Source organism: Peromyscus leucopus, chromosome 2 (genome assembly GCF_004664715.2).
Source record: "Peromyscus leucopus breed LL Stock chromosome 2, UCI_PerLeu_2.1, whole genome shotgun sequence".
In the NCBI taxonomy this organism is placed as follows: domain Eukaryota; kingdom Metazoa; phylum Chordata; class Mammalia; order Rodentia; family Cricetidae; genus Peromyscus; species Peromyscus leucopus.
Genome location: NC_051064.1, coordinates 88,566,993 through 88,589,002, shown reverse-complemented (window position 1 = coordinate 88,589,002; position 22,010 = coordinate 88,566,993). Strand labels below are relative to the sequence as shown.

Sequence of the window (22,010 nt, the reverse complement as noted above, 5' to 3'; positions counted from 1 at the left end):
GTGCAATAGTCCAAGAGACCCGGAGCATAAAACACAAACATTTCTTTCTCAACCGAATTCAAGTTTTTGATAAAATACGAGCAACATTTTAGGGCAAGTATTTCCCGCGCAATATTTGGAAAATACTTCCACTAAAAAAAAAAAAAAAAAAAAAAAAAAAAAAAAAAACAAACAAACAAAACCCATTTCCTTGGGAAGTCACATTTAGGAGCCTGCCCCCACACCCTGCCGCCGCCGTCGCGCTGTCCGTCATCCACGCGGGCCGGGAGGCCGGGGCGCCGGTCGGTCGTTCCATCCCGGCGGCGGCTGGGCCGCGCCCCTGATTGGCCAGCGCGCCCCGCCGGCGTCACGGCTTCCCGCAGCCCCGCGGCCTCCGGGAGCCTGGTCGGCGCGCAGCGAGCCTGGCCGGCCGCGGGCTCCGGTTCCCCGGCCACGCGTGAACGTGCCCGCCCAGCCGGAGCTGCCAGGGCCGGGACTTCAGCGGAGAGGGGCGCAAGCGCTCTGGCCAGCCCGGGAGTGTCCGGGCGGGCCGCCGAGCCCGGTAAGCGGCTGCCCCGCCCGAGCGAGCACTGCCCCCCGGGACTCTGGAAGTTTCCCCGGCTGCGCGCTCCCCGCCGGGCTCTTCCCGCGGCCTGCGCCCGGGCTGACTCGCCTGTTGCTCTGCGCGGGCCTGGGCGGTGCAGGGGAGTGCGGGAGGGTCGGGGCCTGGTAGCTGGGAGGGGGCGTGCGGGAGACGCTTTGTGTGGGAGCGGTGCTGCGCGGGACACGATGGTGCGCTTTGGGCTGGCATTCTCGGGGGGCTCGGGGGCTGGGCAGTTCCTTCCCGGGTCACCGGCGGCGGCGGGGGAGGAGGAGGGGGCGGCGGCTGCAGCTGCGGACGCGAGGGGGCTGCTCTGCGCTGGGAGGACGCCTCGGGCTTGCAGGCCTGCAGGAGGAGGCTGGGGTTTCCTTCTAGCATCAGATATGAGGACGGTGACTTCACCAGCTAGAGGGAAAATCCCTCTCCCTGTTTTTTTTTTTTTTTTTTTCCCCCAGTGTCCTGAGGGGATGTGTCTGAGAGCTGAACCCAGGTCACCTCATCCGGTGTTGTAGGACAGCTGTCCTGTCAACATCACCTTTGTGTGTCCATAGACCTTCATTTAAGATGATGCCCTTTATAAAATGAGTAATCTGGGAACAGAGGGGATTGGGTCTCCGAGTTTGGGAGGTTTTTAGGTGTTGAATTTGTTCAAAGACAATGAAGATTGTGTAATGATCGAATTATCCAATTTAGTATATTATGGTTTTAGAGAGGCTCACTTAAAACCCTAATAAAATGTGAACGTCCTTGATTCGAACTTCTAACACAAAGTTTTGGATAAGTGCACCTGGGTTGTCCCTTGATAGAGTAAAGCTAATTTGGGATGCCCTGTACCATGTTCTAATGTCTCTTCCTCACCTCATTGTTAAAAATAAGCAAAAATTGATGGGACGTTTTCTCAACATATAGATAATAACTCATATGCGCACTGTCTTTCATAATGTGCTTTCTTTCTTGGATTCTACTGGTGTTTCACCTAGTTTCTTCTGGTTTTCTTTCTACTTTTACCCTGTTTTTCTTTTGCCTCAGAAACCCTGGTGGTGGCTTGGGGAGGGAGTCAATTTTGTTTTTAGGGTGCTCCAAATTCCAGGCACACAGATAATGATCTACTGAGTCTTTAGATGTGTCTTTGCATTTTAATGCTTTTTAAAGGGGGCACACCATGAGGGAGTAAAGGCTGTCTGTATAGCATACTTCTCTACAGGTTGGAGGTTACTCAAGAGATAATTTTAAAAACGCAAATTTGCATTGATTCAGTGCTGGTTGGCACTTTCAACATTTAACTAATAAGATAGGCAAACTGGTTTGCAAATGAAAGTTTGGACACATGGTTTGAAGGTAAGATTAGGGGATTTAGAAGCTGCTGAGCAACAAGCAGTGAGTTGCTGGGAGGGTAACCTCCTGAGTTAGAGAAAGATTTTTCTGCAGAACACATCCCAAGTCTGTCATCAAAGATTTAACTGGAGTTGACTTGCAGATTGGCTCCACTTTTTACATTCATAATATGGCCAACATACTCTGAATTTCATCAAATATTTTGAGGCAAAGTTGACATACTGGACTGGATATGCCTCCAAATATGGTGTTTACCCCATCTGCCAGCGAAAGATCTACACTCAAGAATGGAGAAAGAGTTCTCAGTGAATTCAGGATTGCTGGATAGTGCACGGGAAAAGGTTATATATGCCCCACCTTCATGGGTTTGTAAAAATAGACATTTGGCCTTAGGTAGAATTTCACTGGGCATAGTTACTTTGTTTCAAGCATCTGTTTGCTGATAAGAAAGGTATTTTCTCTTGTAAATTTAAGCATTGTGTACTGAAGAGTTATTTACACAAAATTGAGAAAATCTATGCACTGTGGCAAAACTATTATAATTAGACAGTTTTAGTGGGGCTCCATGGGAGGAAAGGCGGCCAGGAGAAATCAGTGCTCATTAACCAGTTGCCTTCAATGTCTTAGGTAGTTAGTAGATAATAGTTAGATAGCAGTAGTTAGCTTAGGAGACTTGTTGCATTGGTTCAGGCATTGCCAGGGTTGTAGGGGGTTCTGGAAGGGGGAGTGCAAAATAAATACGAGACAGTACTCTGGAAGCTTGTTTGATGCCTTTACTGATCACATGGGAGAATAGACGCTTTTACATGCGTTCTTGAGATTCATCAAGAAGCAGCCGAGGTCTCAGGTCTCCGGACATGATGGAGTGACGTAGTTTGGTTGCTGATGTCGCTGTAAATGTAAGTTAGTGGTTTTTCATTAAGAAATGGGCATAGACCTGTAGGTGAAATGGCTGAGAAGAAGGTGGGCAGCAGGGACTAGAGGGGATCTCAGTTTTTACCTTTCGAGAGTAGAATTGAAGTTTTCTGTCAAGGGGAAATGTTTGGACGATGAAGCAAAAGTGCTAGGAAGCATGAGAATACAGGCTGAGTTTTGTTTTTCCAGTATTTTTCATTTCTGTCTGGGATCTCAGGGAAGTCATCCAGTTGCCTCCCGCCCCCCCCCTTTACCAGCAGCCCCTTCAAGGCAATCCAAGCTTTCCTGTAAGGTGCTTCAAAACTCTTCTGGCTTCTACCCATTGGTAGCTTCCAAAGCCACATAGTTTTGGGTGTGCATTAAAAGACATGCTGTAGTTGACTCAAGAGCTGGAGAACTAGAAGGGATGTGGCTGAAACAATAGGGAGTGATAGCCTTGGTTTCCAAGGGGCAGCCATCAACAAGTGTGGCATTTGGTTGGTTGGTTCCTGTCTCCTTACCTTATAGGACTTCTCTCTGTATTTTTTTTCATGGTCTTCCCTCTATGTATATGTTGCCCTAATTTCTTCTTAAGAGGATGCCCAGTCTCATTAGATGAAGACCACCAGTTACCCCATTTAACCTTACTTACTTCTTTAAAGAAACTCTCCAAATAGAGTCATATTGTCAGGTACTAAGGATTTTTCTCATGACTTTTGGGGAAAGAGATGATGTATTCCTTAGCCCATAAGAAAGGGAACTGTTTAGAACCAGAAAAAGAGTCTGGCCCAGAGGGAAAGAGAGAGGTCATGGAGGAGGATGCTGGGTAGTCTAAACATTATTGTGGTAATATGATGCTTCTTAAGAAAGGGAGACTGCTATTTGAGGAAAGGCTATTTTATCTCTGGCCCAAGGCCGATTGTTTTAAGTGTTCACTGGGTACTGTATGTCTAGGGCTCTTGCTTTTTTGAAGATAGAACTTTAGTTCTTCTTAGTGTTTTATAAAAGCATAATTTTCTTAAATTATTTTTCTAAGCCTTAAAAATAGTGAAGCATTCAATAAAGAAGAAAAATGTTAATGTAAGTATGATGATTTTCATGGCTGATTAAAACAATACAGTTTGTTTTTATTAACTTTGTGTTTCTGGAGACAGGGTCTAGTGCAGCCTCAGCTGACCTTGAGCTCCTGATTCCCTTGCCTCCACCTCTGTGGTGCTGAGATTATGTAGGGGCACACTACCATACCTCGCACAATTGCATTGATTTAGAAACTATGTCCCATGTGTATTTTGTGGCCTAATCTTTGTCATAGTCTTTTCCCCTTTTGAAAGTTCCCCTTTTCAGAAAAAAAAAAAGAAGATTAAAAAGGCAGTGTAATCATATGTAATCAAATAACCAAAGCTCTCATTTGGATGTTGAAATTGCATTTGATGATTTAGACATGGAAAAGCCATTCTTCCAGTTCTGACCATCTGGGTGAAGAAAAATCTGCTAAACAAAAGAGAAAATCGAGACTATCATTTGTACACTTTCTTTCCTTTCTGTCTTTTTGCTTATGGTAGTTAGACGTGTTGGGTTTAGGGAATTTTCATCTTTATTTTTCTTACTCTTATAAAACCATTTTACCTTTATGTTTAAGATATTCTAAATAAATGCATGAAGGAAAAGTGAGAAAGCAAACATTTGTAAGAAAGATGAAAAGCACACACACACAATAAACTGAATACACATGCACCCACATCATTTTAAGGAAAAAGCCAGTTAGGTTGTGTTGAATATTTACTGTTGGTAGTTTTGAGTATGTAGTAGATAGATCATTTTTTCTATTGATTATCTTTTTAGGGCTATATTGGCTATTAATAATTGTTTCTTTTTGTAATTCCTTTTTAATTGTAACAGATATGAATGCAGAGGTAGCTTAATTGATTGATTGTGTGTGTGTAGAGCTTAGTAGAGTGTTGCCTTGTCCCTCTTCTCCTTCTCTACCATGCTCACAGTTTTCATGGGAGTATTGAGCATAGTCATCCTGTACCAGTTTAGAAAAGTATAGCATCAGGGGATGTGGGGAGATGGCTCAGCTGATGGACTGCCTGTTCTTTAAGCATGAGAATGAAAGTTGGGAATCCCAGCACTCATGTAAACAACAAGAGCAGGGCCATATGTCCAGTCCAGGATAGAGGAGGGAGAGATAGGAGGCTTCCTGGAGATTATTAGCCAGCTGGCTTAGGCAAGTTCAGTGAGAGACCTGTCTCAAATATGAAGGAAAACACCTGAGGTACACCTCTAGCTTCCACAGGTGCACAGTAAAGTGAACACCTGACGTGGTTAGACCTGGGAACAGATGGGCATGTGTGTGTGTGTGTGTGTGTGTGTGTGTGTGTGTGTGTGTGTGTGTTATGTGTGTGTATGCATTGCATGTGTGCATTGTGTGTGTGTACAGTAAGAATTGTTATTTTATTAGTGTGGGAAAGCTAACATATTTACTAGTAACAATAAAGTGTATGTATATTATAATAGTAAGTATATGTTATTTTAACAAGAGGTGATTTTTGCCTCATTTGGGGTGGAAATGGAGAAGTCAAGGAATATTTCTATCCTCTGGAACTCACTGCCTTGAGGTCAAAATAACCTTATTTTGTCAAAAGAGCATATCTTAGGATAGTGTATTCTGATCCTTGTGTTTTGGACTTTTGTATTTGGCAGTGTGTCTCAGTCTTCTTAAGTTTAGGGTACTCTTGGATGGTCATAGAATTTCATTGTCTTCATTAGATGTTACTTGATTTTTTCAAGATCTGTAGTCAATAGTTTTACAAATACTACTGGGACTTTAAAAAGATCTAAGATACTTAACTTTTAATAATATCAGGTGAATAAGTCAGAATAAATAAAGAAATAATTTGACAAATCAATCCTCATGAGGGTCTGAGCATAGTAGATTGAGTAGTAAACCCTGTGCTTTATTTCCAGACTTCATGCCAAATTCTCTGCATGTGCTTGCATATTATTAGTATTTTTAAAATCATTTTTGTTAGAGTTATCTTTCACTCTATATGAAAAACTTACATAACAAGCATGTCTATGGCATTAAGCAGTAAATGACTAATTTAGTATTGGGATTATATAAGTAATAGGTATTCTGTAAATGTTCCAGTTAAGATCATTGAGTATACCAAGAATCAGAGATGGGATGAACTGCACACCTATTACATTTCAATCTATCTGATCAGCAGAAAAACAGGAGACATATACAATCAAAGATGATTTTGTGTGTGTGTGTGTGTGTGTGTGTGTGTGTGTGTACTGCATGTACAGATGTAGGTGCCTGTGGGTCATCTTTGTCTTTAGTTTTTTGAGAGAGGGTGTCATTGTCAGGCTGGAATCCTCCCGCCTCAGCCTTAGAAGTGCTTGGAACCTAGGGCTAGGCCATCCATCTGTCCTTCCTGGCCACTTTTAGTGTTCATGTGTGTTTCTACTTTCTGACCACCTAGTTGAAAGTGTGAGAGAAAACACAACAAAGCAACATTTTAAAATTAAGTGTGCTCTTTTGAGAGTTAGTAAAACACAGTGAATGTAGTTGAGTAGTAGGTGAGTTATTTAAAGAGATATGTTTATTGAAAGAGCAAAAAAAAAGTTTTTTAATGACCTTTTCAGAGAGAAAATACCACATGCCCAGGTGAACCAGGAGATTCCTAGAGAATTGAATTTGGTAGCTAAATAATGAGCTTTATCATGTTAGTGAATCAGTAATTAGGACATTGCCTTGATGCAGTTTATCTTGACATACCTAAGGTTTGTGATCAGGGTCATATTACCATATACTTTTAAATATGTTTTTCCTTATCTGACCTACTTGGAACCATGCCAGCAAGCTATGCATTGCCACCCTTTGCTGACTTTTCTCCTGGCAGCCCTGGCTTTCTGGTGGACTTAGGCATAACATCTCTACTCTCAGAGGAGTACAGGGTTTTCTCTAGCAATTATTCTGTACAGTTCATGGAAAATGCTTCTTGTCGTATTTAATCTTCTCCCTCTGTGTGTGCATATATAATTAAGAAGATCCAAGAGTAAATTTGCTTTGGTTTAGTGACTGAGATTGTGGCAGATTTTCTCTCTTAGATATGTTTCATTTCATAATATGTGAACTTTATTCCATCTTGTGGTTTATGGGAATATTTTTTATTCTGATAGGAGTGTTACATCTACCCTTTAGATGACTGACTTTTTATTTAGGGTACTTTGATTTCCCCCTAATTTTAACTTGACTTTTAATCATTAAGATTATCTCCTATTAGTATTTTTTTTTAATTATCACAGAAGCCAGAATGTTATCAAGTGAGTCGTAATTGGTATAAGCTAAATAATTCATTTGGTTTGGTTTTTGAATTCCTGACAATTGAATAGCAAGCTGTCTACTATGAACCATATCCCAGCATCTCCCCCACATCTTTACTTTGAGTTTGAGAAAGAGTTTCCAAGCTGTTCATGCTGGCTTTGAACTTCTAATTATCATGAGTAGTGGAAATTAGTGATCTATATCACCAGACCTGGCTTAATTGAATGTTAATACTATACCCTGCCTAGTGTTTGGCAGCAATACATGCTTTACAAATCAGGACTGTTCAGCACACTCAAACATGAAGAGTCTAACAGAGTTTTATCACTAGTATCATTCTTACATGTAGCATTATATTTTCAAATATCTATTTTTGGAGAGAGTTTCTAACCTCAGTTCTCTTTTCCACCTTTTAAAAAAAAATAGAATCTTTTCTCATACACTATATCCTAATTACATTTCCCCTTCCTCTACTCCTTCTGGTTCATCCCCACCTCCTTTCCCACTGGATCCACTCCTTTTCTCTCACTAGAAAACAAAGCAGAATTCTAAGAGGTAGCAATGAAACATAACAAAATAAAATAAAGTAAGATAAAACAAAAATTGCCACATCAAAGTTGGACAAGACAAACTAACAGAAGGAAATGAGCCCCAAGGGAAGGCACAAGAATCAGAGACATACTCAGGAGTCCCATAAAAATACTAATCTGAAAGATAGGATATATGTGCAGAGGACCTGATGCAGACCCTGATGCAGGCTGTATGCATGCCGCTTCAGTCTCTGTGAGTTCATATGAGCTCTGTTTAGCTGATTCTGAGGCCCTTGTTCTCCTGAAGTCCTCCATCCCCTCTGGCTCTTACACTCTTCACCTCTTCTTCCACAGGTTCCCTGAGCTCTGAGGGGAGGGATTTGATGGAAACATCCTATTTAGAGCTGTGTGTTCCAAGGTCTCTGTACAAGTCTAACCTCGGTTTTAATTCTCTTTTTCATCTTTGCCTTCTTCATTGGTCTTTATGTTGAGGAGAGGTTTAGAGACCACTGATTATCTGCTTGATCCCTGTTATTTTCTTTCTTTTAACTTCTTCTTAGATTTAATTATGTGTATGTTTATTTCTTAGATTTAATTATGTGTATGTGTGTGCACCATTTGTGTGTCTGGTGCCTGTGGAGGTCAGAAAATGATGTTGGATCTTCAGGAACTGAAGTTCTACTTGGCATTGGTGTTGGGAACTGAATGGTCCCTCTGCAAAAGAGCATGAGCTGTCTCCCTAGCCCCAGGTTATTTTCTTGTGTAATTGGTCTTTGGCACATGTTTGTGTGATGTCTCCTGTAGGTGCCATTCATCACAGCTTTGTCCAGTGTCCACTCTGTGCATCAGTCAGGAAGTTTGGGCTGCTGTTGATACATCTCCAGTTATATTCTAGTACCATTTCAAATTCTATGTGTGCAAGGAACCATTTCTAGCTCTCTGGAGGCTGTGCCATTTCTCTTAGCAGCTGCTGTTGTTTCGGCTAACAACTCACAGTGCATCCAGTGTCTCAGATAAATAAAAACTTTGGGAGAGTTAGCCCCTTTTGATGTCCTTTACCTATCTGCTCTGCCCACTGCTCCTGGAGTCGATTGAGTCCTTTTCAGTTGCTCTAATGAATGTGGTTTTTTTTTATTTTTGCTATTACCCCATTCTGGATTCCCAGTGGTGTTTGTTGTTGTTTTATGTTTTGTTGTTGTGGCACCCCTATTTCTGTTCTTTCTCCGGTAGATTATTTACCCTGTTGCCACAATTGTTTGTTTCATAAAGCAAGTTCTACAGCTCGCACTTCACAGCCTCTTCCTTGGGTCTGTGTGTGCTCTCCTTTGCCTGCAGGGCCGTCCCATGCAGGTCATAGAAGTGCTGCTTTCCTAGCTCCTCTCACTACCTCACTGAGAGGGACAGCTCTACTGTGACCTTTTGAATTCTCTATGGTTTTGTGCCTTAGCAACTATCCTTCCCTCAGCAACAAATTCCTTTCCTTCTCCTGGATCCCTCCTTTTCTCTGTTAATACTTCAGAGTGGGGTTCATGTGTCACATCTCCAGATTTTATTGATTCCAGATGATGTGTTGGGTGCTAAGCACATCACAATATAGTGGTGGGATATTCATTTCTCTGGGGACTCAGAAGGTAGGCTTGTGTCCTTATTCTTTGCCATTCTTGTGCCTTCAGTGACAGTGACAGGCAAATGAAGATTTTTTAAATATAAAGTTTGGGTATTTGTCTTAAAAAAGGTTGAAATTAATTATGAAAATGTGTAAACACTGGTCACTAAATTGTTCATGAAGATAAAGGAGATAAAGTGGTACAGATGGAGAAGAAGGAGGTTTAAAGTTGGAGACAGGAGTATTTAAAACTATACTGTGATTGTGTAAGAATTAGTCCACCAGTGAAACAGTGAGAAATAAAGACTCATACTTGGTCGTGCTGAAAAATACCAGAATCTTCTTTTGAGGGTGAGAAGTGTGGCTCGAATGCATTTCTAGTATGTGTGAGGCCCTGTGTGATCCTTACTGTTGGCTGTCAATGTGACATGGTGTAGAGTCCCTCAGGAGCGACACTTCTCAGCACACCTGGGAACCATCTTCTTGATCAGGTTAACTGCAGTGGGTAGACTCTTTCCTTGGCTTTCGATCCCACACTGTAATAGAAAGAAAAGGTGAACTGAGCACAAACATCCATTGCTCTTGGCTTTCTGAGCTTGGGTGTAATGTAGCCATCCACTTCAAGCTCTAATTGAAGTGGACCAATGAAATGCAAATTGAAAGAAACTTTTCTCTCTTGATTTGTCTTTTAGGGCACTTTGTCATGACAATAGGAAAAGAAAGTTAGATTCTCTCTGTCATATTGGAATACCAAAAGAAGGAAGAGAGGAGGAAGGGAGGGTGAGGTGGATTAAAGTATTTATTTGAAGGAGAATGGAAGAACACTGGACTCTGAGCTTGATTTAACAGTTACTAATTCTCCTTGTGCCTCACATCTAGGAAGATTTCAGTGCTAATACTTGATGAAATAATACACTCATTAACTTTGGACTTATTAATTTGTGTCATTGTCCACATTTCTAGATTAATATGTGTAATTTTATTTTTATGGTTGATTTTTCTAAAGCAACCAATAACATCAATTAATTTTGTATGGTTAATATTGTAATAAGAATGTCTGACACATCCATAGAATTTCCAAGCATTCACATCTTTTTTCAAGCTGCATGCTTTGTTCTGTGGTGAGAAGAGTGAAATAAAATTACATTTTTTTCTTTGAGACAAGATTTGATCTTGGTGAGGAAAGGATTTGGTTCCTTCCTAAACAGGTGTCACCTCATTAACAACACCTGGCTGTGCTTACTCTTGGCTTGTGAATGTTAAGGAAGTTTGTAGGGCATCCTGAGCTCCATCTCTCTCTGTCTTTCAGCTTCTTCACTTTATTATATGCTCTTCCCTTCACCTACATTTGCTTCTCTGTGGCTTTCTGTCCTTCAGATCTACTCTCCTTCTGTTGACTTCTCTGGTTAGTACCATTTCATGTGTCAGTACTTTGACTAACCTGAATTTTGGATTTTGCAATTTGTCAGGTTTACTCACAGGGAAGGCTTTTTATTCTTTTTTTTTTTTTTTTTTTTTTTTTGAACCTTCAGTAGTATAAAAAGTGTTCCTGGCTGGGGAGATGACTCAGTGGATAAAGTATTTCCATACAAGAATGAGGACCCTAGTTTGGATCCCCGGGACTCATGTAAAAAAATCCAGGCAGCATTGGGGGTCTCCTGTGGTCTGAGAACTGGGAGGTAGAGGCAGAGTTGTTTGGCTAGAATAGCTGGGGGTCCATTAACTCTGGGCTCAGGTAGAGACCTTGCATCAATTTAAAAAAAAAGCAGAGATCTGTCAAGGATAACAGCCAATGTCAACCTCAGGCCTCCAATTATGTGGGCACATACACTCTTAGACACATGTGAAGACACATATACACATACCATACCAACCATCCATACAAATGCAAAAATTTTTCAGTAAATGGGAAAGGTGTCAAAAAAAGCTTTTGCTTTTCACATAGGTAAGAATAGGGTAGTTTAAGCTCTTACTCCAGAATCGAGTAGCTGATTAAATTAAGCACTTATTCTGATAGTTGTTTGTCTTAGTTTCTGTTGTTTTGAAAAGACATCATGACCTAAGCAACTCTTACAAAGGAAAACATTTAATTGGGGCTGGCTTACAATTTAGGGGTCTAATCCATTATCATCATGGCAAGATGCATGGCAGTGTGCAGACAGACATGGTGCTGGAGAGGTAGCTGAGAGTTTTACATATGGATCTGCAGGCAGCAGGAAAAGAATTGGCTTGAGCTTCGGAGACCTCACAGCCTAGTAGCACACTTCCTCCAACAAGGCTACATCCACTCCAACAAGACCACACCTCCAAGTAGTACCACTCTCTAGGGACCAAGTATTCAAACACATGGGTCTATGGTGGTCATTCCTATTTGAACCACCACACTATTGGAAATACAAAAATGTAGAGATTAGTGTACAGACATTAAATAGAATACAAACTTGTAACAAAGAAGTTTTGTATGTCTGCTGCTCACAGGCATTTTACAAATGTTTGCTATAGCTGACTTTTCCAAGTGGTTTGAACAGCTCAACGATGTCAAAACGCAACCTAAGATCTCATAATTAAGAAAATGAACGTGTTTATTCAAGAGCATTATTTAAAATGCCACTATGAAATGTTGGAAGCACAGCTGCCTGAGCTACTTAATCTGAAAGCATACAACTGTTGCCTGTTCGACATTATTATTAGGACCTAAAAGTGGGACTTGATGCAGGGGACTTCCTTGCTTTTGGCCTATGGACGTCCATAGGTTAAATGCCCATGCTGGCTCAGTTTATAGACTGCCTGCATAGGGAAAACATTGGTTTCCTGAACATCTTTCTTATCGGAAAATGGGGGGCTCTGAAAGCATCTGTGGAAAGGACATGTTTTCAGCTCAAAGAAACAGGGACATATGACTGATATTTCACAAATAGTTCTATTTTATACATTAAAAACGATGTGTATAGTGTTTTGTTCTCAGGAAGAGTCATTATTACAGTAGACTTAATTACAAGTAATACTTAGATGCAATTTTGTTTGTTTTTCAAGACAGGGTTTCTCTGTGTAGCCCTGACTATCCTGGAACTCTCTAAGTAGACCAGGATGGCTTCTAATTCAGAGCTCTACCACCTCTGCCTCTGCCTCCTGAGACTGGGACTAAAGGTGTGCATCACCATACCTGGAAAGATACAATTGTATTAACAGCTGTTAGTGAACAGCACATTTAAATTTTGGATATTATTATTTTTTAACTTATTTTACATACTAAACACAGTTTCTTCTCCCTTCTTTCCTCCTGTTCCCTCCCACCACACCTTCTTTCTACCCCACTATCCACTACTCGGAAAGGGTAAGGCCTCCCATGGGAATCAACAAAGCATGGCATAGCAAATTAAGGCAGGACCAAGCTTCTCCCCTCTGCATCAAGGATGAGCGAGGCATCCCACCACAGGGAATAGGTCCCAAAAAGCCAGCTCATGCACCAGGGACAGATCCTGGTCCCACTGCTAGGGGCCCCACAAACAGACCAAGCTACACACTGTCACACCCACATGTAGGGGGCCTAGTTTAGTCTCATGCAGGCTCCCTGGCTATCAGTCTAGATTTCGAGAGCTCTTTTGAGCTCAGGTCATCTGTCTTTGTGGATTTCCCCTTCATGATCTTGACTCCCCTTGCTTATATAATCTCTCCTCCCTCCCTCCCTCCCTCCCTCCCTCCCTCCCTCCCTCCCTCCCTCCCTCCCTCCCTCCCTCCCTCCCCCTCTCTCTCTCTCTCTCTCTCTCTCTCTCTCTCTCTCTCTCTCTCTCCAACTGGACTCCTGGAGCTCGGCCCAGTGCTTGGCTATAGATCTCTACATCTGCTTCCACCAGTTGCTGGATGAAGATTCTATGATGACAATTAGGGTAGTCACCAATCTGATTCCAGGAGAGAGTAGGCCAGCTCAGGCACCCTCTCCACTTGCTAGGAGTCTTAGCTGGGCTCATCCTTGCGGATTCTTGGGAATTTCCCTGGCACCAGGTTTGTCCCTAACCCCACAATAGCCCCTCTATTCATATATCTCTTTCCTTGCTTTCCTTCTCCATCCCTCCCCCAATTTGACCATCCGATCCCTCATGTTCCCATTCCCCATCCCCTTTATCCCCTGTGTCCCCACACCCCTAGTTATCCATGAGATCTCATCTACTTTCCCTTCCCAGGATGATCCATGCATCTCTCTTAGGGACCTCCTTGTTACCTAGTTTTTCTGGAACTGTGCATTGTAGCTTGGTTATCCATTGCTTTATATCTAGTATCCACTTATGAGTGAGTACATACCGTTTTTGTCTTTCTGGGTCTGGTATACCTCACTCAGGATGTTTTTTTTCTAGTTCCATCCATTTGCCTGCAAATTTCATGATGTCATTTTTTTTTCTTTTTTAACAGCTGAGTAATACTCCATTGTGTAAATGTACCATATTTTCTTTACCCACTCTTTGGTTGAGGGGCGTCTAGGTTGTTTCCAGGTTTTGGCTATTATGAATAATGCTGCTATGAACATAGTTGAGCAAGTGTCTTTGTGGTATGATTGAGCATCCCTTGGGCATATGCTCAAGAGTGGTATGATTGGGTCTTGACGTAGATTGATTCCAAATTTTCTGAGAAGTCACCATACTGAATTCCAAAATGGCTGTACAAGTTTACAATGTCACCAACAGTGGAGGAGAACAGCACATTTTAAATAGTCAGACTTTTGCTTTTATTTGTAGATTACAACTCAACCTGCATTTTTTTTTTTTTTTTTTTTTTTTTTTTTTTTTTTTTTTTTTTTTCGAGACAGGTTTCTCTGTGTAGCTTTGCGCTTTTCTGAACTCACTTGGTAGTCCAGGCTGGCCTCAAACTCACAGAGATCCGCCTGCCTCTGCCTCCCGAGTGCTGGGATTAAAGGCGTGCGCCACCACCGCCCGGCTCAACCTGCATTTTAAGTATTTCAGTGGTAAATATGTTTAAGGGAATATTTGACGGTAGATTCTGAGGAGCTTGGTTACTTTTCTCAATCAGGGAAATGATGTGGAATATGGCCAAGGCTTTAATCTTTCCTCCTTCCTTCCTCCTCCATTTCCAAATTCTTTTGTAGCCAAATTAATTTTAGATAAGTTTTGGTATTTTATCATATACAGTCTTCATATGTGATATTTTATCATCTAGAGGCTCACAATGACAGCTACATTAAAGTCTCTGGTACTGTGCTTTAAAACCTGGTGTTAGCAGGCATAGAGAGAAAAACTTACAGAGAGTTTACTATTCTAAAATAATTAATAATTATGGAAGAAAGTGTTGGTATATACCCGCTGAATCTGAGAGTTTTGAAGTGCTCCTTGGAAACCATTGTGAAGAGTGAGCTTAGAAAGTGAGGGTATACTTGCCAGCAGCCCCTCCACCCCCTCCCAATCCCTGCATGGCCTTTCTCTGAGCTGACCTGGAACTCAACCAAGTCATTAGTCACCACAATCATAGTACAGGAGAGAAAACAGCCACATTAACTACCACTCTAATGTGCTGTTTTCTTCCCAGACAACTTCTGATCAGAAATATGAGCCTGCCATTCCTTGAATTACTTGTAAACTTTCTCTTTACTTCTATCCAGATTCAGCAAAGGGAAATCATGAAAGCCACAAACTGAATTTAGAAGCGCTGATTGATGAGGCAGGATAAAAATATCTAATTACGGGCAGTGTTTTATAGCTCAGGGTAACTACGTAGGCGATATGATAGACGACACTCTTGGTGATTTTTGTAGAAAAGGTTCAATAACTGTAGAACCATTTTGGAAAGATAATGGACAGTGTTTGAGATCGAGTTACTCTTAAGAACTAGAAGGAAAACCCTAGAAAATGTCCTTGGAAGAGTTTTATAAACTTGAGGTAGTTGGACAGAGAGAATCTTGCCTCCTGCTCCACTCTAGGTCCATAGCGTTCTTCAGTGAAGGAAAGTTTGTCTCTATTACTACCTTTTAGGACTCCAGTGAGGAATCTCTCAGTTAGAGCTGACAAAGCCACATTTTGTTCTGCCTCAGGACTGGCACTTCCCTCTCACCAACGCAATGAAAATCCTGTCACTGAGTAGGCAGCCACGGAATGACAGACATCTTCAATACCAGCCCTTTCTCCTGCAGCTTCAAACCATTGCAGACCAAGTGCCAGCTGTGTTTCTGTGTCCGTGGGGATGTGTGAGTCTCCATGTATTTTATAAGCACCAAGGACACAGTGTACCCAGGCTCCCTGGGGAATTGCCTCATTCCAGGCAGGCAAAAGGGCAAACAGCAGGAGCCAGAAGTAACTTCTCTAGAGAATTCATTTCCAGTGTAGGAAGTACACCTGAGAATTATGTGCCACAGAGTTTATCCTTCTGTGTCTTTGAGGTCTCCCAAGAAAACACAGTAGCAGGAGTGAGTGTTTTGTGGGCTCCTGGCTGCATCTGGACTCTCGGATTGACACATTTATCTGCCAGAGCCACCCTCAGAAGAATCCCTGTGCCTGGTTCTGTCCAAGAAATATGTGTGGCATCTGGTATTTTGGCCCTTAACGTTGAAAATATGGTAGAGAACAGGGGCAAACTGCCCAACAACCCAAATTCCTTTGAGTTTCACTAGGGAGTGAGAGAACAGAAGAAAGTAAATCTTCATTCTTAGAAGTATTTCCTGAGTCAGTATGCTGATGGGAGTTGACTTGAGAGCAGGGTCCGGTTATATAGGGGTGTGGGTGGAAAATATATGAGATGAGGGCCAAAGGTGAGGTATCAAAACCATATTTTAATATTTATCCTGGATTCTTCAACAAAAACTTGATGAAGGTGGAGGACAAAGGACATAAAATGATACAGTGACTGTAAGTAGAATTAATTTATCTAATACACTTTAAACATGTCCGCCAGCTTGATAGTTGAATGATAGCAATAGCTCTAAGTTGTAAACTCAGAAACCAACGATTTATGTGGACCAATCCTGGTGAGCACATAGTGTTTCAGCTGTAGGTGTGCTGAGTCTTCTTTCAGCTCTAGAATTGACATCCTAGTGGAGTCCAAGCAGGGAATAAAGGAATTTAACTCAGAAACATTACAAATTGCAATTTAAATGTGTAACTCGGGAAGTCGATGTAAGTCTTTAAAAACAGTACTTTGATGTTTGGGGTATCTGTAATTTAGGTAAGAAATACATGTGTTTTTGAAAGGATGAGAATACCCCTCATCTAGGCAACCATCTAAAAGATGAATATAGACACACATGTAGACCAAACACCCATACACAGAAAATAAAAATAAAAGGGAAAAATAAATAAAAGCAAATTTCAAAACCTGCTTCCAGGTAATTTGAAAATTATAGCAAAGTTAATGAATGTTTGTTAGTTTGAATATGTTTGTTGTATAAATATACCAATAATTAATAAAATGTTCAACCTTTTATTTTCCACGTATTTTTTGTTCTAGGTGGGATCTTTGCCTCTCTAAAAAGGGGAGAAGTCTTAAGAAAAGGAAGGAGGTCAATAATAGTAGGAAATTTCTAAGAAATGGAATGAAATAATACTATTTTTATTCAAACTTCTTTAAAGCACTGAATTCTCAGTTAAAGCAATAGTTTCAGTCTATGAACTTGTTTATGTAACTACATTAATACAGTTTCCTATGGTAATGTCATATGTCATAACTTCATTATATTGCTTTGACATTTGAATATATGTGAAAGATAATGAATTTCTTTTAATTGAAACAGGTTTATGTTTTGGGTTACCCAACAATTCCTTGAATGAGATTTTTAAATGTTTGTATTGTGTTCACATCTAGAAGCGAGCCGCAGCAGCAGGAGGGCCCAGCCTACTGTGGGTGATCTGAACCTGGGAAGGTGGTCTTGGGTTGAATAAGAGCAGGCTGAGTGGCCATGGAAAGCAAGCCAGTAAGCTGGATCCCTCCATGGTCTCTGTTTCAGTTCCTGCCCTGACTTCCCTTCATGATAGACTGTAACCTGCAAGATGAAATAAGCCTCTCCACGTTCACTTTGGTCATAGTGTTTTCACCGCAAATAGAAAGCAAACTAAAATACTAGAACAGAGCATTTTCATTTGCTAGTTTCTATGAGATCTGTGTTGTGAGAATGATTTGCTCTTTGAAGCATGGATAGATTCTTTACTGTATAAGTTCTCTTCTGTGCCTGCATACTTCCAGAACAGCTTGTCAGAAAGCAAAACTGCCAGTTAGTACCTGCTCCTCAGTAAAACCAAATATTCGGTTTATTTTTCATTCCTTGTGAAAAAGTATTACCAACTCATTGTTGGGGGATTGTACAGTCACAGGTAAAGTCTTCAGAGACTTAGTAAGGATTTTGGAACTGTCATTATCATAAATATTTACAGAAAGCACACAGACCTAAAATTATAAATGCTGTTTTAGCTTTAGTGTTCCTAAACAAACACAAAGATAATAGGGCTGTCAATTAAAAGCTCACTTAAATTTACTTAAATTTGAATTTTATATAAACACCTAATTAGATTTTAGTATACACATCTCTGAAGTATTACAAGAGATACACACTTAAAAATTACTTATTTTCTTATAATTCAGATTTAAGTAGGCATTGTGTTTATATTTGTTCAATCTGACTGTGCTCAGTTGAGATGCAAAATTATAGAATGCAGTGCTCAGTGGTATTGGAGAAATTATTTTGGCCACTCCACGTAGTTAAAAGGATATTTATTTAATGGTGTAACTCACAAATTAAGTGAAAGGTAGGTCTCAGGGTCTGGGGAAGGTGTATCGCAGTCCAGCGGTGTTCTCTGGAGCTCTGCACAGTCCACCTTCACCGTTCATCCCGGCAGAGAGAGCGCACAGAGAGAGCGCTGGCCTATCCAGCTCTCGGGTCTCCAGGCACCTCCCCTGGCCCCGCCTCATAGGCGTGACAGTTGCCAGAGTCTCAATGGGGGTTGGAACTTCCAGATTCAAGCTGGAATGGCTACCCACTACATCTCCCCCTTTTTGTCTAAATAAGAAGGTTCTAAACTAATACAAGACTATATACAAAGGAATGGTTATCAGAATATTGTCCAGAAATAATGAGGGATAATGACCTAGATAGGATGTAACTACAACCAAAGCAAACAATATCAAGCAAGAAACATACTAAAATCCAGAGAAGTATAGAGCATAGGTAAATGGCATGTTATAAAGATCATTCAAAGGTGTCCTATCCTAAAGAACCTGAATCTAATACTTAATATATTCTATCTAAGATATTATATATACTAAGTTGTAAATATAACTGCTAGTCTTCAATCCCATCAAAGACCTGAGAAGGAACATAATGGTACCTGAGAAATGGTAGATGGATGCAAGCAACTTTCGGGAATCTTGCAAGAGTAGACCAAGACAGCTGGCAGCCTGGACAGTCACCTAATGTTTCTCAGTATTGTTGGTGCATACAAATTGGCTACAGGCCTAGAGTATCTGACAGACCATGAGCGCACAGAGAGAGCGCTGGCCCATCCAGCTCTCGGGTCTCCAGGCGCCTCCCCTGGCCCTGCCTCGTAGGTGTGACAGTTGCCAGAGTCTCAATGGGGGTTGGAACTTCCAGATCCAAGCTGGAATGGTTACCCACTACACAGTGGTTCTTCTCCCCTCTGGCCTGACTGTGTTTCACTGTGAGCATTTTTATAAAAAATATGGAAATAGTTTTTTTTATAAATATGCTCTTTATGCTTCTTACAAATATGTCTCTATTCATCTTTACCTATAATACATTTTTTTATTCTCTTATTTTATGCAGGTTGTAACAACTTAATATACTATCTTACATATTCCCTTTTAAAAATAAGTAATACCAGTAATTTATCAATAAGTAAAATGTAATTTTATTTTCAGGACAATATGGAAAATAGGTGGCAGAAGCTGCATTCAGCAGCACATACTTATCCTTGGTAGGCTGAGGGAAGAGGATTAAGAGCTTGAGGACTATATAATGAGATTGAGGTTGGCCCGTGCTACATGTGAGAACCTGAGTAAACAAATACAGGCAATATGATAGAGTGTGGGCCTGGAAATCAGGCAGAGTAGATTTCAAGTACACCTTTTCGCCCTCAAGAGCTCTGTGACTTTGCACCTTTCTTGTCTGGAAGGTGGGAGAACAGTATATGGGGCACCAAAGGGTACTGTGGGCAACAAGATAGTCACAATTCTTCTGAATACCAAATCCACCAAGTGATGATTGATGTGCCCTGTTCTTCCTCGTGCGTGGCTACTGACACAGACTTTAGATTCAGTGATTGCCAGATGGCAATGCAGCTCCAAGTAGAACACGTGGTGGTTGGAGTGGGGAGCCATTACTTCTGTGGCTCTCCCTGTGTTGGTGGATTAGTCCAGCACTTAAAATGCAGCAGCCATATTTTGAATGTTAGTATTAGTAGGCTTACTTTTTGAGTTTTCTTAAAATACTGCATTTTAAAAGTGATTTGTTTAAAATATATGAATCTCATGTAAGTGACGAATGTTATCTTTCTTTGACAGGACTTACCAATACGTTCTAAAGCTACATAGTTTCTACTTGTTCAGATTGTGCTGACAGCTAGCTGTGATGAATGTATATTCTAGTCTATTTAATTTTAGACTTTATTTACATTGAGTTTAGTTTTCTTCATTGGTTTAATCTTGTATAGGTGTGCTGGTTAGTTGTTTTTTTTTTTTTAAAGTTTTTTTAATCAACTTGACATAAACTAGGGTCATGTAAGTGGAGGAACTTTTCCTTGATTAATGATTAATGTGGGAGGATCCAGCCCTCTGTGGGCTGTGCTACCCCTGTGCAGATAGTCATGGGTTGCATAAGAAAGCAAGCTGAGCCAGCCTTAAGAGCAAGAGAGTAAGCAGCATTCTGAGAGTAAGCCAAGAGAGTAAGCATGGCCTCTACTTCAGTTTCTGTCTCCAGGTTCCTGCTTGAGTCTCTGCTCTGACTTCCTTCAGTGATGGATTTTGTTAGGGAAATATAAACCAAATAGACCCTGCTCTTCCCAAATTGGTTATGGTCAGTGTTCTATCATAGCAACAAAGAGCAAAGTAGGAGATCAGGGAATGGTTTACATGGCAATTTTACCATTGAAAAGGGGGAAAAATGATGAGGTGAATTTTTCTCCTGTTGAGAGGCAGCATTTTGCAGTAGTTGAGCTCTGCACTCTGGAGCCAGACGGTGTGTTCACAACTTGACTTCATACTGGTGATGTCAATTGAGGCAAGGGACTTACCCTGTGTCTGCTTCCTCTTGTTGTGTGTGAGTGGACCGTGAGGACTACGAGAATAATTGAATAATGTGCTTGAATGGTCCCCAGCATGCTGGGGGCTTTTTATTTACCTGTGTAATTGCACAGTTAGAATAATGTTGAGCTGTAAAAAGGGAAGGACAATTGAAAAGTGAGTAGGAGAATTAGTGTCAGTAGTTTGGAGGGAGCAGACTTGATTTTTTCATACCCCCACAGTTCTGTTCTTACAAGTTTGTTTATAAATAGAAATGGATTTTTGGGATAGGGTATAGGGCATAGAAAAGAACAACTTTTTTTCAAAATATATTATCCTGTCACAGTTGTTGACATATAAATCCCTTGGAAACCTCTGAAAGCTATGTTTTTATTTTAGGGACATCAGAGTGGGCCAACTGTGGAACTGCTTTCTGTTTGTTTTGTTTTAAATTTCTAAGTAATGCTCTTATCTGGAAACTGCTGTCTGTGGCTTGCCCCTGAGCTGTCTCCCTTATTGACACTTGTGGTAAGTGTACTTTGGATGGGGAGCCTGAGCTTCTGTTTCTCCATCACTGGCTTGTTACTGAATGTGGGCAATAGTATTTATCTCAGTTGGGATCTGCTTTGCAGATTCTTCATAAGCCTGCTTGCCTTGGAGCATGTCCTGAACACTGCCCATATTTCTGAGTTTTCATAGGGTACTTGTATTGTCCAAGATTTTTTTGAGTATACCAATAGCATTTTTCTCTCAAAACATTTTTCATGTTACTTATTTCTAAATATATGCAGATTCAGAATAGATAACTAAATTAACAAGGGAAGTTAAGTTTATATTCTTTTATTTGATTTTTTTCATACAATGTATTTTGATCATGTTTTACCTCCTTCAGCTCTGCAAGTGAGCACACACACAGTCACACACAAAATCCATGAAACAAAAATCAAGCTAACAAACAAAAGACCAATAAGACCCCCCCAAAAAAAACCCAAGCATCAAAACAAAGCAAAACGAATCAAAAAAGCATACAAGACCCATGAAGTTCATTTTGTGTTGGCCAGCTACTCCTGGGTATGTGGCCTGCCCTGAAGTGTAGTTGACATGCTCAGTGACAGTCCATTGAAGAAAACTAATATTTTTCTTTGCCAGGAGCCATTAGTTGCAAATAGCTTTGGTTAAGTATGGGTCCCTGTGTCTCCTTCCCTCTTCTGGTTCTGTGACCCCGTCCAGCATGAGCCTGTGCAGACCTCGTGCATGCTGCCACTGTCTCTGTGAGCTCTTATCAGTCCTGCTGTGCTCGGAGGATGCTGTTTCCTTGGAGTCATCCATCCCTGCTGGCTCTTACAGTTTTTTTTTTTTTTGCCTCCTCTTCTGCATAGATCCCTTAGCCTTGAGTGGGGAGGGCTTTGATGAAGACATACCATTTAAGACAGAGTGAGTGCTCCAAGTTCTCTCCCTCCCACTGTCCAGTTGTGGGTCTCTGTGTTAGTTATTGTCTACTGAAGG

The 22,010-nt window shown here is 41.0% G+C and overlaps 1 protein-coding gene across 17 annotated transcripts in view; it reads left to right on the top strand.

Annotated features, from left to right (window-relative positions):
• The first annotated feature begins 286 nt into the window (after nucleotides 1-286).
• Mpdz (multiple PDZ domain crumbs cell polarity complex component) overlaps nucleotides 287-22,010 on the top strand; it is a 162,332-nt gene continuing 140,608 nt past the window's right edge. For 5 of the 17 annotated variants that reach the window (XM_037202686.1, XM_037202683.1, XM_037202687.1 and 2 more), the window contains exon 1: nucleotides 298-541. The gene's annotated coding sequence lies outside the window, so the exon portion shown is untranslated. Of the gene's footprint in view, nucleotides 542-20,877; nucleotides 21,033-22,010 lie in introns of those variants that run through there. The other 12 variants (XM_037202693.1, XM_037202690.1, XM_037202692.1 and 9 more) reach the window with 6 other exon arrangements.